At 46.8% G+C, this 24781-nt stretch overlaps 1 non-coding gene across 1 annotated transcript; it reads left to right on the forward strand.

Moving 5' to 3' along the window:
• The first annotated feature begins 513 nt into the window (after positions 1 to 513).
• On the forward strand, positions 514 to 587 carry trnat-agu (transfer RNA threonine (anticodon AGU)). Its single transcript has one exon. It is a non-coding gene; the product is annotated as a tRNA-Thr (tRNA).
• The last annotated feature ends 24194 nt before the right edge of the window (positions 588 to 24781 follow it).

The following is a 24781-nucleotide window of genomic DNA, read 5'->3' on the forward strand; positions in this document are numbered from 1 at the left end:
GTACAAACTCCGTACAGCCAAGCAGCAACTCTACCGCTGCGCCCCCGTGCCGCGTGTGTTGCCACGTGTAGGGCGCTATAGACATGGAACAAAAGACCCTTCTGCACGTCAATGCACGTCTTGCCGTCACCCCCTTATATTTGACCAAATAATGTGCTCTGCATCACTCTTGCGAACAAATAGACTTTTTAGTTCAATGTTGGAACCACCCGAGGCATTTAAAATCACTAGCATATGATTACTTTGTCCGTTTTCATTTGATTCATCTGCTGCAAGTTCGTAGCGATATTAAACGTAAATATCCTGATTAGTTGGTGCGATGGCAACAGGGATTGTGCTAAATACTCGAGTGAGACGTTGCTTAATCATGCGGGATTGGCTGTGGATAATCCATTCATGGACATGTTAAAAAAGTAAATGAACAGCGAATCTCGGCAAAATCACACCAGGACACACTGGAGTGCGGAAGAATTCAGGTCAGATCACATTATGTCAGCTGGAGGTTGGTACCAAGGCTCTGTGGCTGAACTGGTCAAAGCGCCTGTCTAGTAAACAGGAGATCCTGGGTTCAAATCCCAGCGGAGCCTTATTGTTGAATGATTTTTGCTGTGATGAAGTCGAGGATACTTGCAATTACGCTTTACAAAGTTAATCATAACACACAGAGCAGCAACCAAGTAATAAAGGAATAACGTCCCTATGCACCCTTGCAGATCCAGGGGTATCTGCGGAGAAGGAAACAGAGCACATATTTCCGATAGATGGCCATTCCAATGATTTTGCAGCATGGTTTCAGTTTAGGGTGATAATCGATTGCAAGGACAGGGACACGAACTTGGCCTGATCATTCTGATAGACGAAAACACAACGTTTGAGGATTTGAGGATCTTGTAAAGGATAAAATTGAGACGTGGAGCAGCGGTAGGCAGCTGGAATCAGCTATATCCATAGACGAGTATCAGACACTGAGGAACACACTAGAAATGGAAATTAGGAGGGTAAAAATGGGACAGTAGATAACACTGTGGAATAATATTAAGTATAATCCAAATAGATTGTTTAAAGACATAACGAAAATGGGTAACAAGGGAGTTGTTATATGAATTTACGTTATAAACTGTATTGAGCCATAGGAGATGGGCGAGGTTCTCAGTGAACATTTTCTTTCTAATTTTGTCGTGGGGAAAAGCATGAGGATCGGGTTACTCACAGTCAATGGAAATGTTTAGAGGGTAGACTATTACAGTCGAGGGGATCAAATGATCCTAACGCGCATGAATGTATGACTTAGTTACATAATGATGATGTTTGAATGAATACTTCGTCATTTCTCGAGTTGTTTGAAACTCTTAATCTCTGATATTGCATTTGAGGCTTGATACCTTTCCCATTTTCCTTCTCTACTTTACTTTCCGTCTTGAAAGTAAACCAGAGAGAGCAGCGTTAAATGGTTATTCCATCCTATTGCAGTGTGACAGGCCCTTGGCCTCATACAGAGCTGCTGTGGACCTGTCTGGAAAACCGTGCCCATTTCTTGCCGTAGCCAGCCTGTGTTTCTATGAACTTGTATCGCATGGAAGATCATGGAGAAAAAAAGGTTTAAGTGCTAAGTCACTTGACCCATCAAATTCAATCCCTTCCTTGTCTTCCAGAGAACATAAGAAACCCAGTGTATGCGGGACGTTCTATGTGGAAAATCTAGTGGATATAACCCAGTGAAATTGGATATCAGTGCCAGTTCAGGAGAGGGAAACTACAGCAGCAATCAAATATATAATGGAGGGTCAAAAATTACCAAGGTACCCGGAAGTGATAATTGTTTAAATTTAATTTAAACGGTGACATTACCATGAAAATGTTGGCTTCAGTGCCACCGTTAGGAATGCGTTCCACTCCCCCTCCCTCCCAATGGTCAGTGTCAAACCTGCACCGCACATCCTGTTTCAAACATTTCTTTTCATTTTATAGCTATGCCTCTTGGTGTTGGACATTTCTACCATGGAAAAAGATTCAGTCTTACTAGTAATAATAATAATAATAATAACAATAATAATAATAATAATAATAATAATAATAATAATAATAATAATAATAATAATAATAATAATAATAATAATAATAATAATAATAATAATAATAAAAATAATAATAATAATAATAATAATGACTTTCTTGATCGCCTCATGGGAATTCAGATGTCCAGAAGGCCCCATAAATGTACATACTTCTATCAAATCTCCTGTCGACCTGCGATGTCCCAGAGAAAGTGGTCCGTTAATCGAACCCTCCATTCCAGACAACCATCCAATCAACACAATATTCCGCGCTGTACCCTTTTCAAAACCTCCACGCCATTCCTCCAATGGGGCTACCAGAAATGCACGCAATAGGTTCGTGTTCTTAATTAATAGGAGCAGAATGTGGCCATTTGGCCCATCGAGTTTGGCTCTTCTATTGAATCGTGGCTGATCTGTCTTTCTGTCTCGCCCCATTCTCCCGTGTTCTCCCAAATGCGCCCTAAATAAAGCCGTGTAGAGCTGCATTGTGTCTTTGTGATGTTTGCACTCCATGTCGCCAGCAAAGAATGCAAGCATCTATATATATATTTTATATATCATCTATCTATCTATCTATCTATCTATCTATCTATCTATCTATCTATCTATCTATCTATCTATCTATCTATCTATCTATCTATCTATCTATCTATCTATCTATCTATATATCTATCTATCTATCTATCTATCTATCTATCTGTCTATCTGTCTATCTAGCTGTCTGTCTATCTGTCTGTCTGTCTGGCTGTCTGTCTGTCTGTCTGTCTGTCTGTCTGTCTGTCTGTCTGTCTGTCTGTCTGTCTGTCTATCTATCTATCTATCTATCTATCTATCTATCTATCTATCTATCTATCTATCTATCTATCTATCTATCTATCTGTCTATCTATCTATCTATCTTCTACATATCTATATCTATCTATCTATCTATCTATCTATCTATCTATCTATCTATCTATCTATCTATCTATCTATCTATCTATCTATCTATCTATCTATCTATCTATCTATCTATCTATCTATCTATCTATCTATCTATCTATCTATCTATCTAACTATCTATCTATCTATGTATCTATCTATCTATCTATCTATCTATCTATCTATCTATCTATCTATCTATCTATCTATCTATCTATCTATCTATCTATCTATCTATCTATCTATCTACCTATCTATATCTATCTATCTATCTATCTGTCTATCTATCTATCTTTAAAACTCTGTGCCTGACGACTGGCTGCCTTTCTGCCTTTTGATTCGTGCCCAATACTCGCAGATGTCCAATCGGAATGGCCGATGCTCGCAGATGTCCAATCGGAATGGATCCTTTGATTCACTGCCACGCAGAATCCAGACGCTCAATCTCCCAGGTCTTTTCCATTTCCGTCGAGATTTCGCTTTTATTTCTAAGTATCCGCTCGTCTTTACATTTCGGCGCCTTTAAGTGCACGTTTTTAATCAAATCCTTCAATTTCAACTTAGATAGATAGATAGATAGATAGATATAGATAGGTAGAAGAATTTCAACCTCAAGAGACGCCATTTAATTCGGCCTTTCAAGAACGGCTTCAGTTCGAGGACCACGTCTCGTGGGGGCTGTGGGTAGGGAACGGCTGGGGGGTTATTCTTTTAAAAACTGTGTGTGTGTGGGTGGTTGGTGTGTGGGTAATGACCCCCCCCCCCCCCCCCCCCCCCCCCCCCCCCCCCCCCCCCCCCCCCCCCCCCCCCCCCCCGCAATCGCGCGTTGGCGAAACGGACCCGACTTCGCGACTTCAAGAGACGCTATTTTATAACAGCCGGGACCCGACATCGACGACCACGTCTCCCGTGGGGGCTAGAAGTAGGGAACGGCTGCGTTGGAGGGTTCTCCTTTTAAAACTGTGTGTGTGGGGGTGCTTGGTGTGTGTAATTCCCCCCCCCCCCCCCCCCCCAATTGCACATTAGGGTCGAGGCCCACGTCTTCCGTGGGGGCTCCGGGTACGGGACGGCTGCGGTGGGGGAGCAGACCCAACGGATCTGACATTGGTCTATTTGTTACTAAAACTCTCATCTTGTCCTCTTCCGCTTCATTTAAATTTGCACAAAAACGGTACCCTATATCGCTAGGATTTCTCCGTTCCCTTCTGCTGCAAGTGCAAGTTTTCTTTCGATCGGCGGAAGATTACAAAATTTATGAAGGTTTAAAAAATCTTCAGATCAGCAGAATGGTCTTCTCGCCTGATAGTCACCATGAAGTTAACCCGCGCCCGCTTCTGGTGCCCGCAGATAATCACTGTGCGGGGCAAGGAGAAGAAAATCACCCGGAGGCGGGGCGGAGTCCACCAGCCGAACCACCAGCGAAGCGGCCATCGAAGCGACCAGCGCGCACTGTAAGTCCCAATCGCACCCGAACAACTTCCCCCTGGAACCCCTCGCTGGCTCTTGCCCTTCTCCCCCGTAATAGCGCTCACGTCCCCGTGGCTCTTCTCCGTCTTTTCTCCGAGCTCTGCGCCCTGCTCACACACCCCTTCCCCCATCCCACCCCCAAACCAAAGCCCACCTTCCCTCGCCACACACCGTTCCCTCGCACACGCCCCCCCCCTTCCACACACCTCTCCTCCTGCCCACACACACCCGATCTCTCTCGCCCTACGTCTTTACGGTTCATTGGCGTTATTTAAGAGGGAGTTAGATGTGGCCCTTGTGGCGAAAGGGATCAGGGGGTATGGAGAAAAGGCAGGTACGGGATACTGAGTTGGATGATCAGCCATGATCATATTGAATGGCGCAGGCTCGAAGGGCCGAATGGCCTACTCCTGCACCAATTGTCTATGTTTCTATGTTTTTACTGCAGCTGGGAGTGGCTGTGGGTGGCCCGTCCCAGCCCAACAATCCCATCCTGCGCGGAGCGAAGGTGACGCCGATGTCGCCAAATGGAAAGCGGAGACCCCCGGCGGAGGAGAACGATCAGCGAAGCGATCAGCGACCGATGTGAGTCCCCATCGCAACGCCGACCCCTTCTCCTCTGGTCCCCGTTGCTGGCTCCTGCTCCCTTCCCTGTAATACCGCACTCTCCCCCATGGTTCTTCACCCGACTTTTCTCCGAGCTCTGCCCCCCCCTGCCCACCCTACCCTCACACCCCTCCTCCCCGTCACCATTCCCCTGTCCCCCACACCCCAATCCACCCTCCACACACACCTCTCCCTCCCACACATCCCTGCCTTCCACACACACCTCACAGCCCTTCCTTGCCCACATACATCCCTCCCCCACACATACACACCACAACCCCCCTCCTCCCCACAACCCCCATCCCCACACAACCGCCATCCCCACAACCACTCCCCGCTACACAACCCCCTCTCTCCCACAAACCCCCCCCCCCTTCAGCCCACACACCCCCTCCCCACCCACAAACACCTATTTCAAACACCCCTGCCCACAACACCCAGCCCACAACCACCTCCCCCACGATTTCCCTCCCACACATAACTACGCCCACACACACACCCCCTCCGCCCACAACCCCCGCCCACACACACCCCTCCCCAAACCACCATCTCTCCCCGCCCACATTCTTCCTCCGCCCCCACACCACACCGCCCCTCATATCTCCTCCTCCTCCCACCCCCTCGCAAATCCCTCCTGCCCGTATACACACTTCCTCTCTCACCTCACACCCCCACCCCACACCCGCCGTGTTGACTGGGACCCAACGTGTCCCACTTTGTCCAGTACCATTTTATTTATTTTCCAACCTATCTGCATGTGCTGCCACCTTCAGTGAGCTATGAACTTGGACTCCAAGTCCCGTCTGCACATCAATGCTGTTGAGGGTCTTGCGAATAACTGTATATGTTCAAAAAATCTGGCCAAGTACACGCAAGCGGGACAATACAGTAAAGTACGTTCCTCGCGAAAGAACGGTTGGGCGAAGGACATTCCTATGTATTTCATAATTTTCAACCCACAGAGCTATCTAAAATCTAACAACTCACCCACGTATTAATATTGTACGATATTTAATCTTTGCTATTTGCTACACACTAGGGACAATTTATAGACAATTAAACCACACCCGTGTCTTTCGTGTGTGGGAGGACGCCCAAGGATGCCATAGTCATGGACTGATACAGAGTGGAAACAGGCCCGTCGGCCAACTCGCCCACACCGGCCAAAAGTGTTGCACCCGAGCCCAATTGGCCTGCGCTTGTTCGATAGCAACAACCCTGCCCTATCCAAGTATCTGTCCAACTGTTGTATAGTCCCCGTCTCAATTGCCTCCTCTGGCAGCTTCATCCAAACACCTGTGTGAAAAGGTGTTCTCTCGAATTCCTCTTAAATCTTACCCCGCTCATCTTGAACCTATATCCTCGATTCTTAAATCTTTTCCCGCTCATCTTGAACCTATACCATCGATTCTGGGCATAACACTGTGCATCTACCCAATCTATTCCTCTGATGATTTTGTCTATCTCTGTAAGATCTCCCCTCATCCTCCTACGCTCCATTGAATAGAGACCAGCCTACTTAACCTCTCCCGATCGGTCACACTCTCTAGTCCTGGCAACATCCTCGTGATTGATAAAACATATATACATTAATGTTCCTGCCACACCATCAGTGGTATAACCTGGGGTAATTGGGGGTTTCAGTTCATTCAACATTAGTCATCCTCACACTGGCGACCTAGCCGTGGTTCATCAGACCACGAGCATTCGCCCCTCCCCAAGGATCTCCTTTCCTGGTTCAGAGCCATCTCGAGGACTTGTCCACTGCCTTTGTAGTCTTCTTGATGACTCTTCTCCACTCCATTCTATAGATAAATGGGAGGTTATCCACTTTGGTGGCAAAAACAATGGGGCAGATTATTATCACAATGGAGTTAGATTAGGTAAGGGGGAGGTACAGCGAGTAACGGGCGTCTTTGTACACTGGTCATTGAAAGTTGGCGTACAAGTATAGCATGCAGTCAAGAATGCTAATGGAATGCTGGCCTTCATAACAAGAGGATTTCAGTATAGGAGTAGATCGGTTCTTCAGCGGTTGTGTAAGTCTCTGGTGAGACCACATCTGCAGTATTGTGTATAGTTTTGGTCGCCTAATTCGTGGAAGGACATCCTTGTGATTGAGTCAGTGCAGCGTAGGTTCACGAGATTGATCCCTGGGATGGCGGGACTGTCATTTGAGGACAGATTGAAAAGACTAGGCTTGGATTAACTGGAGTTTAGAAGGATGAAGAGTTTAGAAGTATCTTATAGAAACATATAAAATTATAAAAAGGACTGGACAAGCTAGATGCAGGAAATATGTTTCCCTATGTTGGGCGAATCCAGAATGCTGGCTCTAAGGGCAGAATGGCGTCCTGTTGCACCTATTTTCTATGTTTCTATGTTCCTAGGTACCGGGGGGGGGGGGGAGCCCAGGAGGGCGAAAGAGGCCTGGGGGCAGTGGAAACCTGTGGAGGGGGGGGGGGGGGGGAGAGAGAGAGAGAGAGAGAGAGAGAGAGAGAGAGAGAGAGAGAGAGAGAGAGAGAGAGAGAGAGAGAGAGAGAGAGAGAGAGAGAGAGAGAGAGAGAGAGAGAGAGAGAGAGAGAGAGAGAGAGAGAGAGAGAGCTGCGAAAAGGGAGCGACGTCACTCGCAACGCGTGAACATCACGTCATCAGCCTAAGGCAGCCACATGTCTTTGTTATTTAAATATTATGAACATTTTGATTAATAACTGGAGAAATAATACATGTTTTTTTTTCAAATAAGGCGATTTTGACCACGGGATAAAACTCTAAGGGAATACGATTATTCAACGTTAGAGCGCCGTTTTTTTCCAGCAGTATGATTATACACACACGCACACACATATATATATATTCACACACATCCAAGATCACAGTTTTATAAGTATCCTTGACCAAGGGGGACCCGTTGGATCCCGTCCCCTCAAAGCGCGCTTGCGGAGCGGGGGCGGCCTGCGGCATTACACACACACACACTAAACATCCCTCTCTCTCTCACACACACACACACACACTGACCACCACATTGAAACGATATTAATATTATTTATTGGCTCCTTTTACCCCTTCCCCGCTCTATCTCGAGCGGCAGAGAGTGTGTGGCATTGGAAAGAGAGAGAGGAAGAGGGTGTGGTGGGAGGGGCGAATTGTGGGGGGCGGGAGAGGAGAATAGGGGGGGGCAGAGGGGGGAGGAGCGGTAAGAGAGTAGGAGAGGGAAGTTGGAGAGGGGGAGTGGGGGGAGGAGAAGATGTAGGGAGGAACGGGAGATAAGAGGGAGAGGAGGGAGAGGAGTGGGGGACATAGGGGGAGGGGAGGTAGCAGGGGAGGTGTACGGGGGAGGGAGGTGGAGAATCGGCGAGGGGGAGGGGGAGAGGGGGGGTGTAGGGATAGGGGAGGGATAGTAAGAATGGGAGGGGGTAGTGGAGGGAGGGGAGGGATGGGGAGGAGGATATGCGGGAGGGAGGGGGAGAGGAAGAATGGAGAGGGTGGAGGGGAGAGGGCCAAGCGATAGGTGCTGGGTAGGGAGAAGGGGAGGGAAAAGGGGATGTGTACTGGGGAGGGGGGTGGAGAAGGGGCGCTGTGGGAGGGTGGGGAAGGATAGGGGATGGATAGGTAAGAGGAGGAGAGGGGAGGGGAGGAGGGGAGGGGAAATGGGGTAGGGAGGGGGAGGAGGAGGAATGGAGACGGTGGAGAGGGTGAGGCGCAGAAGGGGGGGGGCAGTACGGGGAGAGAGAGGGGGGAAGGAGGAGGGGGGGTAAAGTAGGGGGGGGGGGAGTGGAGGGGAGAAGGAGAGGAAGGGAAGAGGAGAGGGGGAGAGGAGGGGGAGGGAGAGGAGTGTGGGAGTTGAGGGATGAGGGGGCGGAGAGGTGGAGGGAGAGGGAAGAGTAGGGGGAGAGAGAGGGAGAGGGCGGACGTGAACTCGGCGAGCGGGCGGCGTGGACGGGGCCGGCAGCTCTCGGGGAGAGGGAATGTGCAGACCAGCTCTCCGAGGTCTTCAGGAAATTCTTCAACTTACAACTTTGCACATTCCGTATTTGATGTTTTTAAATGTTAATCATGACTGCATTTTGCAAAACAGTCCTGCACTCTATTTAAAGGATTAGTTCACAAACACTATTCCGTCCTCGTCGCCAATTTCCTAATATTTCAATGAAGAACCAGACGTAAGTCTCTCTCTCATGGTCCAGGTTGCCTGCATCACGAGAGAGAGACTTATTTCCCAGCATTCCCTGCTTTATTATACACCATCTAATTTACTTACACATGAATATGTAAGAACACATTACACCCGAACGCCTTGGTCTGATCAACTTCATTAGCTTTGGCCAACGATCATTCAGGTGACAGTCGGTTTGCAGGGCCGAACTTCACTGCTTTAGCTGTTGAGTCGATGATCAATTGGGGATTTTGTGTTGGCTTCTTGTAGAATGCGACTATGTACCAGAGATAAGAACCAGTTGGAGCTAATATGACGAAAGATGAAGGTTAAAATTCTCCCGGAATGGGCCTGTCTCCAGCCCGGATGGGTGAGACCATCATGCGCGCTCAAACAAGACCACGTTTAATAATCAGAATTCCTAATTGGAAGAAAAGAAAAATTGTTTATTGAATAGAAGTATAAATGATAATCGAAATACCATCGACTGTAAAAATGTTGCTACACCAATGATCGGACAAATGATGCAGTGTTAAGGGAAACATTTACCTAAGCATTTTGGGATTGTAGTATTGGGGGTTGGCTTTGAAGATCAAAAGGGAAAGAAACAAATGCAGTTTATTATGCATCGAAGTGGGAACCGAAAACAGATTACTGCAATATGTGGCGATCAACATTGGTCTTTGGCAAAATGGGTGTTCAACTCACTTGCCTCGTACATATGCTGCTGAGAGCCCGAACCATGAATAGAAACATAGAAACATAGGTGCAGGAGTAGGCCATTCGGCCCTTCGAGCCTGCACCGCGATTCAATATGATCATGGCTGATCATCCAACTCAGTATCCTGTACCTGCCTTCTCTCCATACACCCTGATCCCTTTAGCCACAAGGGTCACATCTAACACACTCTTAAAGGAGCAAAGGAGTTAGATGGGGGTCTCGAGGGCCACATCTAACTGAGGGGATGCAGTGGCATTTGATCGCAGGTTAGTGATTCCTTCGAAAGGAGAAACAATCATCTTAATTCAGATTCAGATTCAAACTGTATTGTCATTGTGCAGTGTACAAGTACAGAGACAACGAAATGCAGTTAGCATCTCACCCAGAAGTGCGAACACAGAATAATGGAACAGTAATATATAAATATATTATGTATATATATATATGTATATATGTATATATATATACAGTAGAATTAGTGTAATTTTCCGCCACATGCATGTTATGTTTAATCTTACGGGGTTGAACGTCCTGGAATGGTGTTCCACACCCACAAGGGACTCATTAAAATATTTGTTACGGGACCAGTTACTGGGAAAAGGGTAAATGTAGATCTCGAAGAGGATATGCAGTCGGCATAGCCAGAATAAATACCTAGATGTAGCAGCACTTAACACACAGTGATTCTTCATTGAAATATTAGGAAATTGGCGACGAGGACGGAATAGTCTTTGTGAACTAATCATTTATAACCATATGACCATATAACAATTACAGCACGGACACAGGCCATCTCGGCCCTACAAGTCCGTGCCGAACAATTATTTTCCCTTATTCCCACCTGCCTGCACTCCCTCCATTCCTTTCTCATCCATATGCTTATCCAATTTATTTTTAAATGATACCAACGAACCTGCCTCCACCACTTCCACTGGAAGCTCATTCCACACCGCTACCACTCTCTGAGTAAAGACGTCCCCCTCATGTTACCCCTAAACTTCTGTCCCTTAATTCTGAAGTCTTCTCCTCTTGTTTGAATCTTCCCTGTTCTCAAAGGGAAAAGCTTGTCCACATCAACTCCGTCTATCCCTCTCATCATTTTAAAGACCTCTATCAAGTCCCCCCTTAATCTTCTGCGCTCCAGAGAATAAAAGCCTAACTTATTCAAGCTTTCTGTGTAACTTAGTTGGTGAAGCACAGGCAACATTCTAGTAAATCTCCTCTGTAGGTTCGCTATTTTGTTGACATCCTTCCTATAATTGGGCGACCATACTGCCTTGTACAATTGTAACATTACATCCCAGCTTCTATACGCAATGCTCTGATTTATAAAGGCTAGTATACCAAAAGCTTTCTTTACCACCCTGTCTACATGAGATTCCACCTTCAAGGAACTATGCACGGTTATTCCCAGATCCCCTTGTTCAACTACATTCTTCAATACCCTACCATTTGCCATGTACGTCCTATTTTGATTTGTTCTGCCAAGGTGTAGCATCTCACATTTATCAGCATTAAACTCCATCTGCCATCTTTCAGTCCATCTGCCATTTTCAGCCCATCTTTCCAAATGGCATAAATCACTGTAGACTTTGGAAATCCTCTTCATTGTCCACAACACCCCCTATCTTGGTATCATCTGCATACCTACTAATCCAATTTACCACACCTTGATGCAGATCATTGATGTACATGACAAACAACAAAGGACCCAACCCAGATCCCTGAGTCACCCCTATAGTCACCTGCCTCCAGCCCGACAAACAGCCATCAACCATTACCCTCTGGCGTCTCCTATTCAGCCACTGTTGAATCCATCTTGTTACTCCTGCATTTATACCCAATAGTAGAACCTTCTTAACCAACCTTCCATGAGGAAATTGTCAAAGCCCTTACTAAAGTCCATATAGACAACATCCACTGCTTTACCCTCGTCAATTTCCCTACTAACCTCTTCAAAACATTCAAGAAGATTAGTCAAACATGACCTTCCAGGCACAAATCCATGTTGACTCTTCCCAATCAGACCCTGTTTATCCAGATGCTTATATATATTATCTCAAAGTATATTTTCCATTAATTTGCCCACCACTGAAGTCAAACTAACTTCTGTTATTTGAATCTTTAATTCTGCTTCCCATTTTGTTTTTATTTAGAGCGTTGATTCTCCCCCGCATTCCACCACAGCTTGGTAGGAAGCAGAGATGACCCGAGACACCTTCTGTTTATATGCAACCACAATCACCTTGATCACATTATTTGAAGTTTCATCTAGTTCTGGCCTTATCTCTTTTGTAAAGTAGTCTCTAAATTGCAAGTATCTAAAAAAATCTTTGTTTTCGAGACCATACTTTGACTTTAAATCCTAGAAGCTCATAAACTCGCCATTTTTGAAACTGTATACATTGACGTAATGCTTTTTTGTCCCCATTCTTTTGAATTATACACCCTTTCTTAAACTTTGAGTCATATGCGAACCACTTCAATGCGTGAACCCCTCTTTTTAATTTATACTTTTCCACATTCCATATTTCTAACGCAAATGCTATTATTGGATCCATTACATGTCTCAAAGCCCCTCTCAGATATTTGTCTCCCACCAAAATCTGGGTCAGGTAACCCTGTATCTCCCTTTCCATTTCTTTCCATCGAGATTCATAATCAGGTCTACACCAACAAGACAGAGGTCTGAGTTGAGCTGCATAAAAGTATTTCCTCAGATTTGGTAAAGCCATTCCACCTTTACTTTTCGGCAGTTGAAGTGTTGTTAGTTTTATTCTTGGTTTATTGCTATTGCAAATGAATCTAGAGATCATTTTATCCCAGGCTATGAATTTATCTCGGGGGACATTAATTGGGAGAGATTGGAATAAATATAGTAATTTAGGTAGGATGTTCATGTTCATAGAGGAAGGGTCGACCACCTCTCAACATCCCTTTTGATGTTTTCTTCAATTTTGTTATAATTAGTTTCAAACAAGTTGGAAAGTGTTTTGGTTATAGTTACACCAAGAAACTGGATCATTTTAGAGTTCCATTTCAGATTATATGCATCTCTGATTTGTTGCGATGGAGAATAATTGAATGAAATAATTTGTGTTTTGTTATATTCAATTTATACCCTGAGTAGTATCCATATGTTTTTCAAATAGGTTCATTAGGTTTGGGAGACATATATCTGGTCGTTCAAGAAAAATAATGATATCATCAGCGAAAATACCAATTATATGTTCTTTCCCCCCCTATTTCTCTGCCTTATTGCTTGTGCTAAGGGTTCAATATACAAAACGAAGAGAGTAGGAGAAAGACAGCATCCTTGCCTTGTGCCCCTCTCTAACTGGATCCATTTTGATATGTTTCCATGTACCTTAATCCTAGCTGTCGGCTCCTGATACATTGTTTCAATACACCGAATTGCATCTTCATTGAAACCAAATCTCCTCAGTACTTCATATAAGAATACCCAACTAACACTATCAAAGGCTTTTTCTGCATCTAAACTGACCAGGACCATATTTGTATCCTTTTTTGAGCATTATCCACAATGTGGAGGGTTCTTCTAATATTATCCTGTGTTTGACGCCCCCGAATAAATCCAGTGTTGTCTTCATTAATCAGATCTGGTACAAAAGTCTCTAGTCTTTTGCAAATGATTGAGGTAAATAGTTTGTAGTCTACATTTAAAATTGAGATTGGCCTGAAATGTTTATATTACTCTTTGTCTTTGCCTTCCTTGGGTAAAATTGTAATAATTGCTTCCTTTCATGATGGGGGAGCCCTGCCCTCTTTAAGGATCCAGTTAAAGCAAGACAGGAGCAGAGGTGTTAGCTCTTTCTTAAAGGCCTTGTACTATTCTGGTAGAAACCCATCGCTGCCTGGTGATTTACTAGCCTTGAGTCTACTGATTGCAGCTTCCAGCTCATTAACCGTAAATTGTGAACTAATGGTAATTAGTTTCGTGTCTCACCAATAGATGGCGGATCAAGTGAGTTAAGAAAACTTCTCATTGTCCTTTCGGCAGCTGACGGTGGTTTGGAATAGAGTTTCTTATAGTATTCTTCAAATATTCTTTCTCTCATCTGGCTCATGTGATAATTTATTGGTTTTAGGATCTCTTATTTTATAAATTGTATTAGAGTCCTGCTGTTTACGCAGGCGTCAGGCCAGGAGTCTAGTTGCTTTTGAACCTGCTTCATAATAGGTCTGCTTTACGAATCTTGCCCTTTTTTCCATATCTCCCCTGAGGATCTCATCTATCTCCCCCATTTTTTTCCTTAATCTGTTTTCGTCCCAACTGATCCTGTATGTTTTTATGTTTTTTCTCCAATTCTTTCAGCGTTTCTACTTTATGTTCATATGTTGCTAGCCGGTCCTTTTTTTGTGAAGATGTCACGGCGATCAGCTTTCCACGTATAACTGCCTTCATAGCATCCCACAGTATTACAGGATCCACATCCCCGTTATCATTATCTTCTATTTACCTTTTTATCTCTTCCCTTATTTGTTCCACATTTGCCTTATTATTCAAAATACCCACATTGACCCTCCAAACAGTATTTATTTTTCTACTATTCAGGTGTACTGTCAAGCTGATCGCACTGTGATCAGATACATCTGCCACCCCGATTTTACATTCTGTGATCCTGTGACTTTCACCCGTATTCATTAAAAAGTAGTCAATCCTGGAGTAGACTGAGTGAGGTACTGAATAGTGTGTGCAGTCCCTTTCTATAGGGTGACGTTCTCTCCAAACATCAATTAGGCCCATTTCCTGTACTGATGTGTTCATACACTTGGTCAGATGCATCTTGTTTTTTTTAAGCTTGTTGTATCCAAATTATGATTTGTCCCCTCCACATATCAAAATAGCTCCAGTCTGTAAAGCAATAATGTCAAACACATATTTGAAAAAAACATTGGTAGTCTCTGGGGAGGGGGGGGGGGGGGGGGGGGGGGGGGGGACATATACATTGATCAGTGTCACGACTTTGTTTTCCAACTTTCCTTTAACTAATACATACCTTCCCTCTTTGTCCCGGCCTTCTTTATGGCATTCAAATTGGACTGCATTTGTAATAAGGATAGCCACTCCCCTCTTTTGGCTAGTTTTATAGGAAACTAGACCAAGTGCAGATCCGTTAGGTCTGTTTCCCCAACAGCGTTTGCGGGGGGGGGGGGGGGGGGGGGGGGGGGGGGGGGGGGAGGGGAGGGGGAGTAGGGGCTGCGACATCACACTCAAATTAACCACCCCCCAAACTCACAGGTGGGAGGAGGGGGGGGGGGGGGGGGGTGGGTGAGAAGAGGGGAGGGAGGGGAGAGGAGGAGGAGGAAACATGACAGATTTGGGAGGGAAAGGAGAACGGGGTAGGGGGTTAGAGAGGGGGATGGGGAGCGAGATGCGGGGGAGGGGGGAATGGGGAGGGGGGGTGGGGGGGGGGGGGGAGGGGAGGAGGGGGAGAGGGGTGTAGGGAGAGACGGGAAAGAGTGGGGAGTGAGAGGGAGGAGGAGAGGGGTAGGGGGAAGGGGGCGGGTGGAGAGAGGGAAGGGGTGGGGTAGAGAGGGAAGGGGGGTGAGGGAGAGAGGGGTGATGGAGAGGGGTGAGGAGAGGGAGAGGGTGAGGGTGAGGAGAGGGAAACATAGAAATTAAGTGCAGTAGTAGGCCATTCGGCCCTTCGAGCCTGCACCGCCATTCAATGTGATCATGGCTGATCATCCAACTCAGTATCCCGTACCTGCCTTCTCTCCATACCCCCTGATCCCCTTAGCCACAAGGGCCACATCTAACTCCCTCTTAAATATAGCCAATGAACTGGCCTCAACTACACTCTGTGGCAGAGAGTTCCAGAGATTCACCACTCTCTGTGAGAAAAAAGTTCTTCTCATCTCGGTTTTTTAAAGGATTTCCCCCTTATCCTTAAGCTGTGACCCCTTGTCCTGGACTTCCCTAACATCGGGACCAATCTTTCTGCATCTAGCCTGTCCAACCCCTTAAGAATTTTGTAAGTTTCTATAAGTTCCCCTCTCAATCTCCTAAATTCTAGAGAGTATAAACCAAGTCAATCCAGTCTTTCTTCATAAGACAGTCCTGACATCCCAGGAATCAGTCTGTTGAACCTTCTATGTACTCCCTCTATGGTCTGTTTCACCAACGGCGTTTGCGGGGGGGGGGGGGGGGGTGAGAAGAGGGGAGGGAGGAGAGGAAATGGGATAGATTTGGGAGGGAAAGGAGAGCGGGGTAGGAGGTGAGGGATGGGGAGAGAGCTTTGGGGGAGGGGGGATGGGGAGGGAGGGAGGGAGGGGAGGGTGGGGGATGGGGAGAGGGCTGGGGGAAAGAGGGGAAAGGGTGGGGAGGGAGGAGGAGAGCGGTAGCGGGAGTGATGGAAGAGGGACAGAGGGATAGGGCAAAGGTGTGGGGGAGAGAAGGTAGGGGGGGGGGTAGAGAGGGAAGGGGCTGGGGAGAGAGGGATGGGAGAGGGGGTGAGGAGAGGGGGAGGAGAGAGTGGGAGAGAAGTGGAAGAGTGGGGAGGGAGGTAGGGGTAGAGGGGCAGCGGGAGTGGTAGAAGAGGGACAGAGGGGTAGGGGGAAGGGGGTGGTGGTAGAGAGGGAAGGGGGTGGTGGTAGAGAGGGATGGCGGGTGGGGGAGAGAGAGATGGGTGTCAGAGGGAGAGGGGTGAGGAGAGGGACACGTAGAAACATAGAAATTAAGTGCAGTAGTAGGCCATTCGGCCCTTCGAGCCTGCACCATTCTCCATTCAATATGATCACGGCTGATACAAACATAGAAACATAGAAATTAGGTGCAGGAGTAGGCCATTCGGCACTTCGAGCCTGCACCGCCATTCAATATGATCATGGCTAATCATCCAAATCAGTATCCCGTACCTGCCTTCTCTCCATACCCCCCGATCCCCTTAGCCACAAGGGCCACATCTAACTCCCTCTTAAATATAGCCAATGAACTGGCCTCAAGTACCCTCTGTGGCAGAGAGTTCCAGTGATTCACCACTCTCTGTGTGAAAAAAGTTCTTCTCATCTCGGTTTTAAAGGATTCCCCCCTTATCCTTAAGCTGTGACCCCTTGTCCTGGACTTCCCTAACATCGGGAACAATCTTCCTGCATCTAGCCTGTCCAACCCCTTAAGAATTTTGTAAGTTTATATAAGATCCCCTCTCAGTCTCCTAAATTCTAGTGAGTATAAACCAAGTATATCCAGTCTTCCTTCATAAGACAGTCCTGACATCCCAGGAATCAGTCTGGCGAACCGTCTCTGCACTACCTCTATGGCAATAATGTCCTTCCTCAGATTTGGAGACCAAAACTGTACACAATACTCCAGGTGTGGTCTCACCAAGACCCTGTACAACTGCAGTAGAACCTCCCTGCTCCTATGCTCAAATCCTTTTGCAATGAAAGCTAACATACCATTCGCTTTCTTTACTGCCTGCTGCACCTGCATGCCTACCTTCAATGACTGGTGTACCATGACACCCAGGTCTCGCTGCATATCCCCCTTTCCCAATCGGCCACCATTTAGATAATAGTCTGCTTTCCCGTTTATGCAACCAAAATGGATAACCTCACATTTATCCACACTATACTGCATCTGCCAAACATTTGCCCACTCACCCAGCCTATCCAAGTCACCTTGCAGTCTCCTAGCATCCTCCTCACAGCTAACACTGCCCCCAGCTTAGTGTCATCCGCAAACTTGGAGATATTGCCTTCAATTGCCTCATCCAGATCATTAATATATAAATTGTAAATAGCTGGTGTCCCAGCACTGAGCCTTGCGGTACCCCACTAGTCACTGCCTGCCATTGTGAAAAGGACCCGTTTACTCCTACCCTTTGCACTCTTTACTCTAATCATCCAGCTCAGTATCCCGTACCTGCCTTCTCTTCATACCCCCTGATCCCTTTAGCCGCAAGGGCCACATTTAACTCCCTCTTAAATATAGCCAATGAACTGGCCTCAACTACCTTCTGTGGCAGAGAGTTCCAGAGACTCACCACTATCTGTGTGAAAAATGTTTCCCTCATCTCAGTACTAAAGGATGTCCCCTTTATCCTTAAACTGTGTCCCGCGTGTCCTGGACTTCCCCAACATCTGGAACAATCTTCCTGCATCAGACAAATGCAATTCAGGGCTTTTCACTTCACAAGCAAAACCAGAATGACAGTTAGTGAAGAATTTGAATAATCACTGAGCGTTCTCTAAGGCAACAATGTATTTGAGCATTGGGCATTGTGACATCACACGATGGAACGTTCACCGTGGGCGGGGCTCCTGCAAAGGCATATGTAAATTAATTCATTCCGATTGGACATATGTGAACATTGGGCATTGTGACATCACACGATGGAACATTCACCATGGGCTGGTTCTGCTTGTGTGGGTGAGAATCCAGTTTCTTTTTGAAATATTGAGGTGGTGGGGGGGGGGGGGGGGTGAAGGATTTGATTTAAAAAGTGTACCTAAACACGACGAAATGTAATGAGGAGCGGATACTTAGAAAGAAAAGCGAAATCTCTACCGAAATGGAAAAGACGTCGGCGATTCTGCGTCCGGTTTCGGAGTTGCGGAGCATCAAAGGAAGAAACGCGGCCGGAAAGCCGTACATGCAAATGTATCCATTCCGATTGGACGTCCGCGAGCATCGGGCATTGTGACATCGCACGGCGGGAACGAATCGAAAGGCAGGAAGGGATCCGTACTGCAGGCGGACTATTTTGAGTTTTATATATTACTAGACCAAGTGCAGACCCGTTGGGTCTGCTCCCCCAATGGTGTGATTCCCCCAACCCAATATTCCACCATGCACCCGTCTCCTCCAATGGAATTGAAGCCGTTGCCAAATGTAAGTTTCCAGCACTCCCCTGCCTCCCTCAATTGCACCTCCCCTGCCTGCTGCAGCAGTGAAAAGTTCAGTGTTCCTGTCTTGCAACTTTGTTTCGAAGTGTGTTGGAAGCTGATAGGAAGGAGCAGCCGTCAACGAATCAAAAGGCAGGAAGGGATCCATACTGCAGGCGGACGGCGGACGGATTTGAGTTTTATATATTAATAGATAGATAGATAGATAGATAGATAGATAGATAGATAGATAGATAGATAGATAGATAGATAGATAGATAGATAGATAGATAGATAGATAGATAGATAGATAGATAGATAGATAGATAGATAGATAGATAGATAGATAGATAGATAGATCAAGATAGACCAACTACAGAGGCTGTGCCACAAAGTCAGAAGACCTGAGTGCGCCGCTGGCAGAAAAGCTAAATTGCTTCTTCTCCCGCTTTGAAGCATCACAACAGTTGTGATGTTTCAAAGCGGTAGAAGAAGCAATTTAGCTTTTCTGCCAGCGGCGCACTCAGGTCTTCTGACTTTGTGGCACAGCCTCTGTAGTTGGCAATGTCTTGTATGCCCCGCCATACCTCCCGTGTATTATTGCTGGACAAGTGCGACGCTATGCTCCTCTTATGATCCGCCTTGGCTTTTTTAATACCACTTTTCAGATCGGCTCGAGCAGCCCTGTACAGAGCTCTGTCACCTGACCTGAAGGCAGCATCGCGGGCTCTGAGGAGTGTGCAGACCTGGCTGGACATCCAGGGTTTCTGGTTTGGGAAAACCCGTATGTTTTTCTCTACAGTCACATTTCCGATGCAGAACTTGATATAGTCCAGCACCGATTCTGTGAGAGTTTCCAGATCCTGGTGTTCGAATATGTCCCAGTTTGTCTGAGTAAAGCAGTCCTGTAGATTGGAGAGTGCATTTTCAGGCCAGGTTGTAACAGATCTTATAGTGGGCCTGGCACTGCGTCTGAGGGGGGTGTGGGCTGGAGAGAGCAGGAGGGAGAGATGATCTGACTGGCCGAGTTGGGGGAGGGGGATGGCTCTATACGCGTGCTTGATATTGGTGTAGACATGATCCAGCGTGTTCACCCCCCAAGTAGAACACTTGACATGTTGGTAGAATGTCGGCAGTACAGTCTTCAAGTTGGCCTTATTAAAGTCCCCTGCGATTATGTGAACACCTTCAGGGTGATCCCGCTGCTGTTCGTTAATGGTGTTCAGCAGGAGAGAGAGGGCCTTGTTTACATTGGCGTCAGGTGGAATATACACAGCCGTGACAATCACGACTGTTAGTTCTCTCGGAAGAAAAAAAGGCCGGCATCTTTCGGACATGTACTCGAGGTCAGGGGAACAATGATTGGCTATGATTGTCCCGTTGTTGCACCAATTCTCATGCACGTATATACAGAGACCCCCTCCCCTGCTCTTACCGGAGTCTATAGTCCTGTCCCCGCGGAGCAGAAAGCGACCTGCTAGCTGCATGCTAGCATCAGGTATCCCCGGGTGAAGCCAGGTTTCGGTGATGATCATAACACAGCAGTCGCGGACATATCGATTTCCGGCGAGTTGTACTTCCAGGTCATCCATTTTGTGAACCAGGGATCTGGCGTTGGAGAGATACAGGCTCGGTAGAGGTGGCTTGTGTGGTCGATTCCTTAGCCTTAGCAAAGCACCGGACCTGCGGCCTCGCTTCTGCTTCCTCTCCCTCCTCCGTCTGCGCCGCCTCCTAGACCCGACAACAATCCACGGGGACCCCGGTGGTCTTGCTATGTCGCCCGGGATGTTATACTTGCGATGGAAGACACCCGAAACCGCAGTCTGGCGCTGGTCACCGATATCCCCGATATCCACGAGGTTCTGTCGGGAGTAGCGGGTGTAGCGGGTGTTCGCAGAACCGACTGCAAAGACGTACACGGACAACACAACGTACACAAACAACAAAAAAGAGCACCGAGTCCGGGAGCCGTGAGCCGCTGCGACCGTGCGCGCCGCCATCTTGGACCACCTGCACTCACCTGCTACAGCCCTGTTTCCACCCTCACCTGGCTCCTGTACTACTCCACTCACTGTCAGGGAACACGATGTCAGACGGGTGCTCCTGGCAGTGAACCCCGAGAAGGCTACCGGCGCAGATGGAGTCCCTGGTAAGGTGCTCAAAGCGTGCGCCCACCAGCTCACTGCCATCTTCACCAGAATTTTCAACCTCTCCCTGGCCCAGGCAGTTATTCCGTCCTGCCTAAAATCAGTCACAATCGTCCCTGTGCCGAAGATGTCTACCATCACCAGCCTTAATGACTACCGTCCTGTGGCCCTCACTCCGGTAATCACGAAGTGCTTCGAGAGGTTGGTCCTCCAGCACATCAAGGACTACCTACTTCGACCCCCACCAATTCGCCTATCGCCAAAACAGATCCACAGAAGACGCCATTACCGTAGCTCTCCACTCTGTGCTGAGCCATCTGGAGCAGGGGCAGAGCTACGTCCGGATGTTCTTTGTGGATTTTAGTTCAGCCTTTAATACAATCATTCCGGACATTCTCATTGGTAAACTGGTCACTCTCGGCCTCCCCACTGTCACATGTGCCTGGATAAAGGATTTCCTCACTAACCGGCCCCAGACTGTGAGACTCGGCCCCCACCTCTCCTCCACTCGCAGGTTGAGTATCGGTTCCCCACAGGGCTGTGTGCTAAGCCCCCTCTTATACTGTCTCTACACCTACGACTGTAGTCCGGCCCACAACAACAACCGCATCGTCAAATTTGCTGACGACACTACTGTGGACGGACTTATTTCGAGGGGAGACGAGGCAGCCTACAGAGAGGAAGTCCTGAAGTTGACAACCTGGTGCTCAGAAAACAATCTGGCTCTGAACACCAGGAAAAGAAAAGAGCTCATTGTCGACTTCAGGAGGCACAGCACCGACTTAGCCCCCCTACACATCAACGGCGAGTGTGTGGAGAGGGTCAACACCTTCCGGTTTCTCGGCGTCCATATCGCTGCTGACATCTCCTGGACGGACAACACGACAGCGGTCATCAAGAAGGCTCAGCAGCGGCTGCACTTCCTGAGGGTCCTCAGGAAGCACAACCTGGACTCTAACCTGCTGCTGACCTTCTACCGCTCGTCCATCGAGAGCCTGCTGACATACTGCATTACAGCATGGTATGGCAGCTGCACCATGGCAGCCAGGGAGAGGCTTCAGAGGGTAACCAGGACAGCGCAGAGGATCATAGGCTGCCCTCTCCCCTCCCTGATGGACATCTACACCTCCCGCTGCCTTAGCAGGGCAAAGAAGATCATCAAAGACAGCTCCCATCCTGCGTTTGGACTGTTCGACCTGCTGCCCTCTGGAAGGCGCTATAGGTGCATCAAATCCAGGACAAACAGACTCAGGAATAGTTGCTTTCCGAGAATTATAACTACTATAAATTCAAATTCCTTTGTTGTTTGTCATGTACATCAATGATCTGGATGAAGGTGTGGCAAATTGGATTAGTAAGTATGCAGATGATACCAAGATAGGGGGTGTTGTGGATAATGAAGAGGATTTGCAAAGTCTACAGAGTGATTTAGGCCATTTGGAAAAATGGGCTGAAAGATGGCAGATGGAGTTTAATGCTGATAAATGTGAGGTGCTACACCTTGGCAGGACAAATCAAAATAGGACGTACATGGTAAATGGTAGGGAATTGAAGAATACAGTTGAACAGAGGGATCTGGATAAAAACCGTGCATAGTTCCTTGAAGGTGGAATCTCATATAGATAGGGTGGTAAAGAAAGCTTTTGGTATGCTAGCCTTTATAAATCAGAGCATTGAGTATATAAGCTGGGATGTAATGTTAAAATTGTACAAGGCATTGGTGAGACCAAATCTGGAGTATGGGGTACAATTTTGGTCGCCAAATTATAGGAAGGATGTCAACAAAATAGAGAGAGTACAGAGGAGATTTACTAGAATGTTGCCTGGGTTTCAACAACTAAGTTACAGAGATAGGTTGAATAAGTTAGGTCTTTATTCTCTGGCGCGCAGAAGGTTAAGGGGGGACCTGATAGAGGTCTTTAAAATGATGAGAGGGATAGACAGAGTTGATGTGGACAAGCTTTTCCCTTTGAGAATAGGGAAGATTCAAACAAGAGGACATGACTTCAGAATTAAGGGACAGAAGTTTAGGGGTAATATGAGGGGGGACTTCTTTACGCAGAGAGTGGTGGCGGTGTGGAATGAGCTCCCAGTGGAAGTGGTGGAGGCAGGTACATTGGTATCATTTAAAAATAAATTGGATAGGCATATGGATGAGAAGGGAATGGAGGGTTATGGTACGAGTGCAGGCAGGTGGGACTAAGGGGAAAAACATTGTTCGGCATGGACTTGTAGGGCCGAGATGGCCTGTTTCCGTGCTGTAATTGTTATATGGTTATATGGTTAAATTCACACATGCACTGACTGCACCGCCCAACACGGACTTCCATCTGTATATGTGTATATATGTATGTAGCGCCGCAGAATTTGTGCACCTATTCCCCCCGCCCCCCCCCCCCCATCTCCCTTCTGTTTTTTTGTTTTTTCTGCATCTTGTTTTTTTGTGCTAAATTGTATGTATGCACTGAGTACGAGCAGCTTTCAGTTTCACTGTACATGTATAGTGACAATAAATGGCATATCTATAGACAGATAGATAGATAGATAGATAGATAGATAGATAGATAGATAGATAGATAGATAGATAGATAGATAGATAGATAGATAGATAGATAGATAGATAGATAGATAGATAGATAGATAGATAGATAGATAGATAGATAGATAGATAGATAGATAGATAGATAGATAGATAGATAGATAGATGAACCAAATGCAGGTAGGTAGGATATGGGTAAACGGGGCAACTTGGTCGCCATAAGCAAGTTCAGCCGACGGCCCTGTTTGCTTGCAGCATAACTCCAAAACTTTAAATCCTATTGTTGATAATTTCAATTGATGAGCATGCAATACACAGCTCCATTCAGATTAGAAAGAGGGGAAAGAGTCGGGAGGAAGAGTGGAGGTGAAGGGGGAGAGAAGTGGAAGAGTGGGGAGGGAGGTGGAGAGGGGTAGCGGGAGTGATGGAAGAGGGACAGAGGGATAGGGGAAGGGGGCGGGGGAGAGGGAAGGGGGGTGGGGTAGAGAGTGAAGGGGGTGGGGGAGAGAGAGGGGTGGTTGGTAGAGGGAGAGGGGTGAGGAGAGGGAAACATAGAAACATAAGATTCTATAAGATCACCCCTCAATCTTCTAAATTCTAGCTAGTACAAGCCGAGTTTATCCAGTCTTTCTTCATATGAAAGTCCTGCCATCCCAGGAGTCAGTCTGGTGAACCGTCTCTGTACTCCCTCTATGGCAATAATGTCTTGGGGCATTGTGACATCACACGATGACACGGTCACCAGGGGCTGGGGCTGGTGCAAAGGCATATGTAAATGATCCATCCCGATTGGACATCTGCGAGCATTGGGCATTGTGACATCACACGACGGGAACGAATCGAAAGGCAGGAAGGGATCCGTACTGCAGGCGGACTGATTTGAGTTTTATATATTAATAGATATGATATAAAATGCATTTCTAAAGCCAAAGTATTTCTCATGTTCTTGTTGAGGCAGGTGGGTTTCTTATAAAACTAGTACCTGGGCTTTTTCTTTTTTTAGTTTAGCAAGAACCTTGCTCCTTTTAACTGGATTATTCATCCATTTACATTGAGTGACACCAATTTGATTGTATTACGTGACATTTAATTTATCTACTGTCTTGCATTCATAAATCTCCAAATAACTTGAAACAGTGCAGGTCTGAAAATCTGGACAACATGTGCCAAATAAAAAAAAGAAAAGAAAAGAAAAAAACAGTTCACTCCAAGTAAGGGTGATTCCTTTCCACCCTGAGTCCCCGTTGGCAGGTTATAGGGGAAAGCCTCCTCCCAGAGTCCCCCTCACTAGAGGTGAAACACCCCATTTCACGCA

The sequence above is a fragment of the Leucoraja erinacea genome, chromosome 34 (assembly GCF_028641065.1).
Source record: "Leucoraja erinacea ecotype New England chromosome 34, Leri_hhj_1, whole genome shotgun sequence".
In the NCBI taxonomy this organism is placed as follows: domain Eukaryota; kingdom Metazoa; phylum Chordata; class Chondrichthyes; order Rajiformes; family Rajidae; genus Leucoraja; species Leucoraja erinaceus.